Source organism: Cygnus olor, chromosome 4, assembly GCF_009769625.2.
Source record: "Cygnus olor isolate bCygOlo1 chromosome 4, bCygOlo1.pri.v2, whole genome shotgun sequence".
Taxonomy (NCBI): domain Eukaryota; kingdom Metazoa; phylum Chordata; class Aves; order Anseriformes; family Anatidae; genus Cygnus; species Cygnus olor.
The window spans coordinates 1,983,306-1,997,313 of NC_049172.1; the positions used below are offsets into that span (position 1 = coordinate 1,983,306).

At 39.9% G+C, this 14,008-nt stretch overlaps 1 protein-coding gene and 1 long non-coding RNA gene across 8 annotated transcripts in view; one reads left to right on the top strand and one right to left on the bottom strand.

The window, feature by feature from the left end:
- LOC121069112 overlaps positions 1-14,008 on the bottom strand; it is a 272,423-nt gene that overhangs the window by 233,587 nt on the left and 24,828 nt on the right. The window lies entirely within an intron of this gene.
- Positions 1-14,008, top strand: part of NDST4 (N-deacetylase and N-sulfotransferase 4) — a 155,897-nt gene that overhangs the window by 38,887 nt on the left and 103,002 nt on the right. For 2 of the 4 annotated variants that reach the window (XM_040554868.1, XM_040554870.1), the window contains exon 2: positions 6,468-6,530. The exons of the other annotated variants lie outside the window; for them this stretch is intronic. The gene's annotated coding sequence lies outside the window, so the exon portion shown is untranslated. The remainder of the gene's footprint in view (positions 1-6,467; positions 6,531-14,008) is intronic. 4 annotated transcript variants of the gene reach the window in all.

Genomic DNA, 14,008 nt, shown 5'->3' on the forward strand with positions numbered 1-14,008 from the left:
TATATTAACTGTAACAGTCATGCAAGACCTTTGAATTGTAGAGTATACCACACCAGGTGCACCCTCTGACTGTGTTTTACCCTGAAACTAAACAATTTCTACCAAAGCAGAATCTCACTATGCCCACTCCAGTTAATGACAAGTGATCTTTTCACCCAATCTGCCTTCCAAGCTGTGAGCCTCCCAAACATACTCTAGAAGGCCCCTAAACATATACTGGAAAAAAACAGTTTCAAATATGCCTCTTCAGATTTTACAATTGTGTTGGCTTGTTTCCAATACATTTAAAGTATCTTGATGTTTCTGTTCTCAAATTGTGTGATTTTTGGCCTCCTCTATGCTCCTTGTTAATGAGGGCATGTGAAAGGCTGAAGGGACTTGTTCATGGAAGCTGGATCTCTGTCAGACATATTGCAGTGCCCATAAAAGACAAAGATCAGGATAAAAAGGAAGGAAATGACTGAATAGCCCTCCCGATCATTAACGTGATGGCTTCCTGTGTCTATGACCTGGATGTCTTCCAACCACCAGCATTTTGAATGAGTGGCTGAACAGCTGCCAGCTTGCTATGCTTGACCCCGTGCGATTTCCCCACCACCCGTGGAGCCCCATTTGGGGTGAGGGGTGCCCAGAGTTTCTCTCGGGCCGTCACACCCTAATGTCTCCCTCCACTGCTGCCTCTGCACAGCCCAGCTTACCGGTCCGGCAAAAGCTGTGGGGAACGAATGGTTTTCATCCTCTGGCAGGACAGAGAACTTTTGGAATGGCCCAAAATGAGCTTCTGACCTCAGACTCACATGGAATAAACATAATTCTCTACTTACACCATAAATACAAATATTAGGCTTTCCCTCCTTTTTTTTTTCCAGCCCTGATTTTCCATGAACAGCAAGTCAAAATGAGGAGAGAGGGAGAGGGGGAAACACCTTAAAACTTAAATGAATCTTTTGCATGACTAAGATTCTAGGACACATTTTGCCATATATTTTTCCCATTTCTAACTCAATCTCTCTTTCTTTTTGCCTCTTCCAACTCTAATTCTGTTGGCAGCATTTCAGTTGTTGTGGAAGTAGTGCTGTAATACCTCACACCAAGCTGTGCAAGATTATGGAGCTATAAAATGGACCTAAAATTCTTACGTCAATGTTATGGTGGGGATATCCAAAGCCCAGAAGTTACACAGATTGGTTGTAGTCAAGCAGAGCAGAGCTCTGAAGAAAATACTACTATCCTTACTCCATGCCTCACTCATGCCTAATGGAAGGTAGACCCACTGCCATAATTAGTGCTCTTCTTTATGACTTACTTACACAATTTTTCAAAACATGTTATTACACGTCTTTATTTTCCATGAAGAGTTTGTATTGGAATATCTTTACTAACGACTTATTTGCAGTAAAATAATGACAACAATTAAAACAACAGCATTGTTGAAGAATTATTGATTATTGAATAATGTGCTGCTAAATAGTGAAGTGTTAATTTTTTTTTCAAAAGTGTATTAGAGACAGTTCTATAGTTAAAGCTGGAGTTTCCTAATGTAAGATTTATTTTTTATTTATTTTTCAAATTAAATCTATCTTGGAAAGAACGTATGCTTTGTTTAGCTGGAATTTAGTAAAATCCAACTTCTGTCAGAAAGAGAACAATTTCATACATTTATTTAGCCTTTGGGATTTTCTCAGATCATCACATTTTCTAGATAACTCTTAGAAGAGGGAAAAAGGAAAGAGGTTCATAAAGTGACTACAGCACAACCCAAAGCAGGAAGGGAAAGATTGACTTGACTCCATTAAAGCAGAATCTGAAACCAAAAAACAGCTGACCCTTTTTGATCCATTTCACGTTTAGCCAGCCAGGAGTAAGGAAAGAAAGAAAATGGAAATTGAGAGATTTTGTACGTAAAGAAGTTGTTCTTTTTCTCCCACATGACGAGAGCTACCTTTTACTTCGTGGTAAGGTGTATTTCTGTCAATGTCATGTCCAAATCCATTGCAATTGGATGCAGTTCCATTATTGTGACTGTTTTTGAAATGACAGGCCTGAATTTAGCCCTAAATAGAATAGAAATCATACTTGCAAAGCAAATATTAAGCTTCCTTCTTTCTCATATCCCCCTTTCAGTAGTCTATGTGACCACAAAGACACATCATTCTAGAAAGCATCAACCATACTTACTGGAGTACATTTTTGAATTGTAATTTTTAATCTAAAGTATTCTTGTATTTCCCAATAGAGAAAGAAAGATTGGAAATACTAATTTTTTCTATTGCATCTATAAGAGTTGAAAACAAGGATGGTATTTAAACAGAGATTGACAATAGTTCTGCCAGGGACATATAAAATATTCATCTCCAAGATGTGATGCAACATTCATAGAATCATAGAATGGCTCGGGTTGGAAGGGACCATAAAGATCATTTAACTCCAATCCCCCTGCCATAGGCAGGGATGCCACCCACTAGGAAGGTTGGCCAAGGCCCCATCCAGCCTGGCCTTGAACACCTCCAGGGATGGGACATCCACAGCTTCTCTGGGCAACCTGTGCCAGTGCCTCACTACCCTTACAGTGAAGAATTTCCTCCTAATGTCTAGTCTAAATCTATCCTCTCTTAGTTTAAGGCCATTCCCCCTTGTCCTGTCATTCACTATCTGAGCAAAGAGTCCTTCTCCATCTTTTTTATAAGACCTCTTTAAGTACTGAAAGGCTGCAATGAGGTCTCCCTGGAGCCTTCTCTTCTTCAGACTGAACATTCCCAGCTCTCTCAGCCTTTCTTCATAGGAAAGGTGCTCCAGCCCTCCAGTCACCCTCTTTGCCCTCCTTTGGACTCACTCCACATCGTTCTTGTGCTGGAGGCCCCAAACGTGGTCCAGGTGGGGCCTCAAGAGGGCAGAATAGAGAAGGAACATACAGAAATATTTCACTGCTATACTACACTAAGCAAGGATAATATAGATGTATGGACACAAATGCCACCAGGTGTCATTAAGTCACTTTTAAATAAGCACTGAACATGCAAATTAATGAGACAGGAGTTGCACAGAAGTGCAGGAAAATGCTGTCTAAGAATGAATTAGCTAAGAGCTGAAAACTGTAATTTAGAGAACATGGAACCTTCTATTAACCGCAAGTTTCCTGTAACTCTTCTCCTTTGTTGAATCTACCTGCTCTCAGAGCCTGACTACTACAGAGAGCTACAGCCTGCTCCTTCCAACTCTTTCCAGATTCCTAAAGCAGTGGGGGGAGAGAAAATGAGCCACATGGCCCTGTGCAGGTGCTGGCTGCTGGCACAGGCTCCCATGGCAGCAGAGGGTAAGCCCCTATAGCTGCATCTTGACCCCCGGACAGAGATGTAGATGAAGAAGTTAACATACAGGAAAAAAGATTCTTGTATTCATATGCCAAAATATTTGATAACTTAGATTCAAGTTCTAGATAAACAGTTTTTGTCACTCCTGATAGCACCTCTGGGGTGTCTCCATGCCAGCTATTGGGAACAGGATTAATCTTCACATTTAACATTAGAGAAGAAAAGGATTCTTTGGAATTTAGAGCTGTTATATAAATACAAAGAAAGAATAAGAATATAGAAATAAGAAAAAAATAATACATTACCCTTTCATTATTTATAGAGTTCTACAGGAGACATTTTGTAAGCTGTTTTATTATTTGTTGCTAGCACTAAATACCATTAGTATTTACTGAACAGAGTCTCCCTTATAACTTTTCCTTGAACTAGTTATGAGATTTTGTCACTTTCTCTGGTGGAAGTTACCTCAGAGCTGCTGCCTTCCCTGCGTTTGACAGTAGACTGCTCTTGCACCTGGTAGTTCCTCTGTATCCCAATATCACTTGGCGTGCCCAACATGAGCCCACACCATCCCCAGCTCTGCCTCTGTACAGTCAATTCTAATGCTATAATTTGCATTCAGTCTGCACCCTCCATTCACTTTCTCCGCTGCCTCCTCCTCCTCACAGCCCAGTACTTGGCCATCAGGGGCCATTGCAACTCACGACAGGCATCAGGATTCCTGATTTTTTCTTTCCTATGCTCTCACAAAGAAGGTCAGATGCTTCACCTTGCTGACAAAGTCAGATAATTCTGGAGAAAAGTAGCAAATAGCTGTTTTCATAGCTGTAACGAGCTATCGTATCCAATGAGATCATAGCAGATATACCTAAAATACACTTTATGTTTTCCCTTGTTTTGTTGTGGTTCTTTGGCAGATGGAAAGAGCTTTTCACATCCCTGTAGGAGCACTGAAACATATGCAATGGGCCAAAGAACTACTTTTGTATCTGTCCCCACTGGTTGCTTTCCTTTCCTATTCCTTGAAGGTTTCTGAGATAGCAGCAGTGAGAAATGCTGCTGTAAGCCTCCTTGGACCACTTAGGATGGCAAACAGTTGCTGAAACAAGCAGTGCCACCAACTGAAGCCTCACTGAGTGAACTATGGCGTGAGAACATTTACAGTGATTGTTGTCAGTACCACTACTGGAATAGATAAAAAAAAAAAAAAAAAAAAAAAAGGTAAAAGAAATAACAACTACAAGCTAGGTGAGATAATCTGAGGAAAAACACACATTTTTCTCTAGAGCAATTTGAAGTAGCCCCAAATTCTGATACCTCTGTTACATCTGAGAAACATCTTTTCCTTGAAGTCCTTTTTGAGGGCATATCTGTGCTAGGACCGCAGGGTGTGTTTCCCCTGCAGCAGCTCAGCTGCATGGTACACTCATGCTGAGTCGAGACCCAAGGGTCCACCTTCCTCAGCACACACCCTGAGCTTAGCTGGAAGCAGCTCATGAGCAGGGGTGAGGAAGCAAGGTAGCAAAAAAAGAGGCTTTTCCATCTGGATGATCAAAGGACCTCCAGGTGAGGTATACTCACCTCAGGTATTCAACTCAGCCAGTGGCACTGCTCCTAGAAGGAGCTGCATGGTAATATTCAGAAAAATACAGAAACCTGGTCCTAAGTGACCTACGCACATTTCAAAGAAGACAGCTCATTCTCTAAGACCAGCCAAATGCAATGAATTGCAAGAATAGACTCCTAAGTCTTAAGCAAATATTTTTCATTAGGCAAGCTTCATTTTTAATGGAGGTGTGAAAGTAAACAGTGTACTATTCAGAAAAATAATTATTAGTGTTTAATTCAGGGGGCCTTCGCCAGTACTAATGTTGGTCAAAATCAGGGAATTTATGCTTCTTGAGATTTAATCACTGTCATCTCTAATCTGACTTAAATCTTTTAAGGACATTTGTAAAGGATTTTTCCCCAGATGAATTTTAGTGTCATTGTTTGAAACAGCATTACCCAAAACACTGGTGACACAGTTCTTTCCAACTGTAGAGATGTAGCTGCAAGGCTCCTGCTCCCCTGGAAGGGGTACTCACCTCCATCATTATCCGTGAACTCATACCCAGCATAGACAATGTGAACAACTTACAGGCAGCTTCTCAGTCATACTCAAACTCAGGTGAATAAGGGTAGGAAAGAAAGTTAATATATGCAGTTATTTTAAGGGGGCATGGATCTTTCCATGCTTCAACTTTTGAGGAAGCTGAGAAAGACTGCAAACGAGGGCCTCGTACTGAAACACATCAAAACCAGAAAACCACAAGAGAAAATTAAAACATGATGATGCATTCACAGGAAAAATGTACCAGATACAAGAGGAATGCAGACAATTTCATTGTACTCAAGTCACATCTATTTAAAACTCCTGTTCCCAGGACTGACAACACAAACCTGTGTGCATTTTCATATGGGTTTGCTCAACCAACTTGAAGAGAGTATTACTACAATTCAGTTACTGAAGAGAAAATTGTAAGCCAAAATGTGATGGTTTATACTTTCTAACCTACAATTAGGTAATCTACAAAATTAATTTCCTTCACCTTTAATGAGGTTCTGTTATGTGGTTTTGTATGCATTATTGTGTGCATTAGTCATAGCCTGACTGAAGGGAAATGCAGCATCAAATTTATTTTAATAGCATTTTCCTTAAAGTATATTAACACAGATGAATTGGCAGATCCCTAATACACCGCTTAAACCTATCTTTTATACAATATTGCCCTCTATGGGAGTATAATATGTAACAGATTTGAATGAAGCATGCTGCTGTTCTTTTGTCTTTTTACATTTTTAGTATAATATCTACTTTCTTTAAATGCTTTTCTTTTTACCATAAAAGCTTTATCTATCAGGAAAAACAATCTATTACCCTCTTATCATTTAATCTATTTCATTCAAGCCTACATACCATATGGTAATAAATATATCTATTAGTTTTGGTTTTTTTTATATATGGTAATTTCAGTTCAGTCTCACTGCTGAAAGTGTATATGCCTTTCTGCTATTAAAAACAAAAACAAACAAACAAAACACCAGAATGCACATAATGAAGTATTTGCATCAGTTGCATAAACAGGCAAACAACATTTTGGATATTATTTCTAGAGCACCCCGAAGTTTGCAGAGAGCAAAGATATAACTCCAGAACATCATTACAGAGAAAAGCAGGTAAGTTCAAATGTAACCCATTGAGCATGAGTGGTACAATAAGAGAAGGAATGAGGCATGAGAAAGAAGTATAATGGTTAAGTCAAGTATCAAGAGCTTATTCACTTGGAGTGCTCTCAGTTTTGATTACTCCATATGTGTTTTCCTTTGATCATTTTAATTAAGTCACCTTTATTTTCTTCCCATGAAAACAGAAATATTTTTAAAAGGAATCTGAATCGAAAAACAATTGTTTAAAGAACAATGATTATTGTGCACCGTTCTCACCACACTATACTTCATCTTCTCAAAAAAAAACATCCCTTCTGCTGCCCTCCTGATTTAGGAGAGCAGTGCTGAAAGTCTATAAATAATTCCTACCTCAAGAATAATGAATCTATAGCCATTAGACATTAAAAACATTTTTTTAACTTATTAACTCTGTTCTCCGTACAGACATTGCAGAGATTTCACATTTCTAAAGAAAGTCTGTGCAATATAAATATAAAATCATGATCTTGATTTCCTTTGTCAGATTAAAATTTCTTGATGTATGTTAGCCTTCCTTTTGTAGAAGTCAGCTTTGTATGTTGTATTAAATGTTAAGGCACAGCACAGTTGCACCAGTCTAAAAACAGACCTTAGAGGAAATACTTCCATCTTCCTGTTTTAGCACAGTTTCATGGTTTGGGGTGGCTTCTGTGATCTGACGCAGTTCGGTATATCATGTTGTGGCCCTCGAGGGAGATGAAGAGAGCACTCCCAGTGTACTGGCATAAGCCAGACTGGAGGTGCTAGGGAGCTCCTGTTTGATAAGGGCATGAGCCTGGCATGATCATTTGGCACCAAGATCCCTATACAGTTTTTAAAGTTATGATACTGAAACCCTCCTGTAATGCACAGCTAGCAGTTCCTGCGACACAAACACACTGGACCCAGATTACTTATTTTCCTTACTCAAGTAATACCAACAAAGTTAACAGTGGTACTCATCTAAGGGAGGCAAATATGCTTGAACACTTAAAGACCAGCACAATTTCCTCATATTTTTTTGCCAGCTTTAAAATATAAAGCTGCACAGCACATTCCGGAGACCTTTCAAGTACAGAACATCCATGCACCCAATAATCACCAGGAATAAATCAATTTACTTAAGAGAGGGAAGACCAAGACCCTTGGAATACCAGGGACTTGCCTCAGAGTGGTAATGATTTGCAGAGAAAGGCACAGAAGAGAACAGAAACTGATTTACAAAGGCTCTGGTCAATATCCCACACCAGCTGGGGCATTACCAGCAGTAGCTCGTAAGCATAAGGCTCCTCCTATAGGACTAGATGAAGCAGGAAACAAATGAACATGGGATTTCTAAAATAAAAGAAATTTCCTAAGAGGTGAAACAAAATACTCTGTACAACAGGATCCAGTTATTACAGTAATGCCAGAATACCAGTTCTAAAGTACTTTAGTAACAGATTTTTTCACTTTGAGTTTATTACTTTTAAATTAGGGTATATAAAAAAAAACTATGCTTGTGAGAGGTAACCTAGGAAAAAGTCATCCTTAGAATGTAATGGAAGCTTGATATCTAGATCACAAAGACAGAAGAGTAAAAAGAGAAAGATAAATGCCCTTTGTAGTTTTTCCTTTGAAAGTATCATTCCTAGTTTCACCTTTTATTCAGAAGTGGATTAGAGTATTTAAAGAGCCTCTGCAGACATGTTAAAGGGGACTCCCATTGGAGCTATGGTCTAATTAAGCTACTTTACGAACCCTTCCACAGTTTAAATAACTCCAAAAAAATCACTTAATACCTTAAGCCAAGAGTTCGAGCTTCTTAATTTTTAATAATCATGGAAGAAATGCTTAGTTTCAGGATTTGTATGCTGTCATTTAGTTTTCTGGATGATGTTCTTCTACGTGATAGTGGCTTTGACAACAGCTGTTTTGGATTTCTCTTTATTAGAAACCACGTGCCTCTAGGCAGCTTATGTGCTGTTTGTTCTCTTGCGTGAGCTGTTAGCCATTGGATCTTCAAAGAATTTATTTCAAGTATTGACTTGCTGATTTATCCAACAGAAAATAATGCACTTCAGTGATACAACCCCTTTCCCCTCTCTCTCTACTTAGAAATCTACCAAGGCTCAGATATGCAGCTGGCATATGACAACCAAATGATGATAGTATACAGGGATAACTGTTCTCATGGTCTCAAGGGCTGCAACAGTGCAGCAAGAATGAATTACTTCTTTCTTTCCCAAAATATTTCTGTAATTTCTTATATAATTGCTCCTTAAAATGAAAGGGGAGAGGAAAGAAGGATCCACATTACTCCCCAGTGGCTGAGCCACAGACCTTTCCTTCAAGCACATCATGGTTCCTTCACTTAATTTCATTATTTTCAAAAATAGCCTTGCTAAGTTTGGACTGGGATAAAGCAGAAGACCTTAAAGGACCTTAGCAAAAGAGTGGCCTAGCAGGGAAGAGTCCTTCCACACGAACAGCATTGCCCAATCTCTTGGCTTGGTTTCTTCCATCCCTGGACACATTCAAATTACACATTTTTCACCTGTTCCTCATTTGTGACATTTGCTCTGCAAGTCACGGTGGCTTGTTTCTCTTTTATAGAAATCCTAAATCAGTGCAAATCTTTGCGGTTTGTCCATGACAGAGGTAACCCTTTGAGTAGGGACTTCTGCTGTTAGACTCACTTCACTCCTTCCAGGAGGCTCCTCTCTTTGGAGACTATCAGAAAGCAGTAAATAAGTCTGCTGAAGTCTACACTGCAGAAGAGAACGCTACGCAGCCTTCTTGGGAGGAGTTCCTCGAGCTGCTGTAAAGTAATGCTGAACAGAATGTGTTACTCATTAAAATAAGCCACTTTATCAACCTGAACTTGTGTTGCCATTGGGTACTGGAGAACAGCAACGAGCTGACGCACACCAGGATGACAACACTTCTGCTGTCTGCATTTCCTCGGCTGCAGGACTGGGGAAGAGAGAAACTATGTGGTCACTTCTGGCCCACAGTTTCATGAAAGGCAACCCTCATCATTCACATAGGAGAAAGTAATACAGTAAATGATCCTTTGTACTTCCACAGAAAAGGGAAACAGGAGCGCTATCGCAGTTTCTAGATCAGCAAATGCCCACATTTGCTACAGTTTGCAGTGTGGTGGAGGCAGCTGCAGAAGCACTGAACTTTTCTGCGTGAGGCAGTCAGTGGGTGATGAACTGGCCCTGCTTTTAGTCTAGTGTTTGTGAAGATTTACAAACAGCAATTGGCTTGCTGATTAGTGGGGAGGTCACAAGCACAGTCTTCATTAAAGCACACCAAAGGAGAAAAGGCTGTGGTGTTACAGGTGCAAACACAAATCACGAGGGGACTGAGCAGAACAGAAACACTCTTTAGCCCTCCAGTCTCTGCCGCTGCATGAACACATGGTCTCCTTTCTTTCTGACTTCCAGGCCTACCCCATTCACTTCACTGGAGCTTTCTACCAACCTGAGGCCCAAGCTGAACCTAGGAAAGACCATGTACAGAAGGCAGTGGGAAAGAGCCCAAAAGATTTTAAGGATGTGCAAAGACATGCTTCTCTCTCACACGATGCGAGCGATTCTCTCAATGTCAAAGTGAGCTGATAACTCAGGGAGTGGTAATGCAGATCAGGCTTCGGGCAGAGCAGAACAAATTCATTTTTTTGCTTTGATAGTATCTTGATCACAGTACTTAAAAGACCAGAGTTTATATTTTTGTAGTTGAGTAAGACCTTACGACATAAAATAGCAATGTAATTAGGGAGATGCAGAACAGCTCTAATGCTACATGCTAATGAATGTATGTTAGTTTAACAGATATTTCAATATTAGTTTATATCAACACACACTCTGAAACTAATACACCCAAAGCCTTACAGGAACTAAACCACACTAGGATATTGACATTATTTCACAAAGATATGAAAGGTTAAAATAAAGGTCATTATAAAACTGGTATGTGCTGATTTACCTTTATCATTTGCAGAAGAAATGTGTCCAAACATCAACAGGGGAGGATAATAGAAGCTGTATTGCTGGAAAAAGCCAGCAGTCAGGGAACCCAGTTCGTATTTTTGCATATCTGCTTTATTTTGCTTGTAAGACTTAGCAGTACTTTTGCTGTAGATGTTGTTTCAAATCAGTGCTTCATGCTTAAGTGGACTACTTGCAGCATGATCTCCACTGCCATGCGGGAAATAAGAATAACCCACAACAAGGCAGGCACTTCCAGGAGAAGACAGGAATGCCTTAGCTGAGTTGTGATGCATGAAACTCAGCTCCAAGTGTATCTATATTTCATCCTTACATCGCTGAGTGTATAAAACCTCTAACACCTTTTGGGTGAGAGCCAAAATATTCAGATTTTTTTAAAAACAACAAATTACACATCAAAACCAACCAAACAAAAAATGACAGATTTTTCTTGATGAAATGTATGCTTGAATATTAAAAAAAATAAAATAAAAAATTCAGCTATGCCTTTATGTTTCTTGCACTTTTGATGTGAGTGTAATTAAGTTCTGCATATCTTGAGAAACTGCTGGAGAATTAGAGACTAATCTGTAACTCTCATAAGTTGTCATAGTTCCTCTGAAATCAACGGATGTTCTGACAGTTCACACCAGCTGAGGAACTGCTCTGTGTTTTTAATAAAAGCCACACTGTTGTTCAATTATAGGGAAGTTTAAGACATCTCCACAGCTCAAGGAAAAGCCGGTCCTTTGAGCCATAGTCAATTTTTGTTTCTTTAAACTCATTATGAACTCAAGTGTCAAAAGCCATCTTTCTTTCAATAAAGACTATACGGATGCCTTTAGCTGAAAGAGACATTCATATGTATTGCAGCCAACTTCATTCTGAAGTGAGGCCTTTGTGCTGCAAGGCAGTTTTGGAGAGGAGAAGTAGGGAATACCTATTAAAGTGGCACCAGAGCACGGTAATAACAGGTGAGAAAACTGGGGGCAATCAGAGAAAACAGAAGTTCTGCATAACAGCAACACAACACCAGCCCAAATAGTTCTGTGAACATTTTATATCACCCCAGAAAGGTGAACAAGAGAGATACCATATAGTATATACTAATTTGGAAAGTATTTGCATGCTCTGTATCACATTTCTAAGCACAGAAGTGAAAGAATCGTATTTTCTTCCTTATAATGCACTATGAAGGTAACTACCCTAAAAATAGGTACATAGCCATTGTAGTGATAGTCCAGTACTTCGGCTAGCTATGAACACCAGTCTGGATTTAGGCACCTAAACAGGAGAAGGATGCTGAATTTTCAGCAGTTGCCCTTACTGTAAATGCAGATGCCCCTTAAAAAAGAAAAAAAAAAAAAAAAAGATTCAAAGTCTTCTTGACATCCACAAAGCTATGCAGAAAGTCAGAAAGTCTATGTGAAATCACTAAGCTTAGAAAAGTAAAACATTTGTATGTCTTGTAATGTGTGCAAGGTCCAAAATTTTCGGACAGAACAAAGCCACACTTCCACTAGGAGCTGAAGTTAAAAAAAACTCATGCGTGCACACACACACACACAAAACACCACAGTTCTAAAAGCAAAAAGGCACGTTTCTGAAAGGTAATACTGGTTTGGGGCAAAATTCTAATAGGTTTCATCTACAACTTTTGAACTACTGAGATAGGAGGGCTAGGCAATTAAGTTAGCTACCTATACATGGGGGAAATAAATCACACAATAATTAACTAATACAGAATTTCCATCAGCTAATGCAGAATCTGTGCTGCAGGTAAGATACAGAGAAACGCATATCCTGTGGCAAAGATTTCAGCATAATACGGTATCTCATTGATATGGTACTTCATTAATAGAATTTACCTCATTTTGCTCTGTCTCCACCCATATTTCATTTCTGTTTCTTGCTGGCCTATTTTTTTTTTGGGGGGGGATATTTTTCCCTAAAGCAGAACTTGAAAATGATATCATGATTGGTAGGACATCCTAGGGAACAACACCGGAGCACATTTGTATCTGAGCAAGACAAGTTTGCCTCTCAGTACTACCCCAAGGAGAGAGAAGTGAAAATGCAAGTTGTACACTGCCTTTTTCCCAAGAGTTGGTGTGCTTTTCTGGCTGCACAAAGAGTGGGAGCAATTCTGCCAGCTGATTTCTGTACATTGCTAATAAGGGCAAACCCTGGCATGAAACTGCAGTAAGTCACCTGATGGTCCACTTAAAACAAATCTCTAACGAAGCAAATGGATACTGAGGCAGCGCAAATCACCAGCCACGCTTCTTCATGTAGAATTCATCTAGTGGTGCACCCTATTAAGCCAAGGCTTTAAGTTCAAAGAGTGACTTTAGCATCTGAATTAAAATACGCTGCCAACGGGATGCATAACCACTTGGCTGTTGGCCTGCCCTGGGAGCATCTGCGGCAGCAGCCCCGCTGGCACGCCATGGCTTCAAAGGGGCAGACCGCTGCTCCCGCCACACCTGGCAGCAGCTGGCAGCCATCCTGCCATGCATCTGTGCCCACAGCAAAGCCTGGCCACTCACGGAGATGCCTCTGATGCTCTGAGCACACCTGAGAGCCCAGCAGCAAGAGGAATAAACATCACCAGGCTTTCTTCTCATGCAACTGTGGCAGTGGGATTAGTAATAGGAATTTCCCACTTTTCTGTGGGTTTCACCCCATTGCACCACAACTCCTTATGCTGGCAAAAGAATCCCTAACTTGAATCGGAGATCTTGGTTTACTGCCTGGCTGAAGTTTCAGTGTTCACACAGGATACAAGAAGGCACCTGCTCACCAGCCAGGTCCCATAGGAACCCAACCCCTGACCTTCCCAACAATAATTTGGAAAATAAATCACAAATCCAGAGTCAGCCATAGGTGTGAGGAATTTTAAAAAGACCCCAGTGAGTGCTTTGTAATTAGAAATTGCAGGAAATGACTCAGACATACTTTGAATTTTAATTTTCCCTCAGTTTCTAGTTTAGCCATAAGGAATAAATTAGTCCACAGTCAGGAGTATCTACCATCTTTGAAACTTGGATATTCACACCGAGTAAATAGTTCTTCATGCAGAAGGTCCCAGCTGAAGGATGTAAATGGTAAAATTCATGGAACACCATTTATTTACACTATTTTGGAAACATGAAAGGTTGAGCTGACCCTCCTATGATTCAAATCTGAGTTTACAGCATCATTCATCATCTCAGAATGGGTTTGTTCCAGTCTCCTTGAACAAAACTATTTTCTCCTCACATTTGTCGCACAGAACTGGCTGAATTTCAATTCTGAGGTGTACCATACAAAGAACAGCTCTGGAGTGAAAGGTGTCAAGCTGGCAAAAATTGAAAATTAGGTTGGTATCAAATCTAATTTCTTTTAACATAGGAAGTGTTCAGGTTTTCCTCTATAATATAATTTCACCCTAGAAAGTTGCATAACAATCCTGTGTCTTGGCTGGGGGTGTAGGTTTAAGCTTTAGCTGGA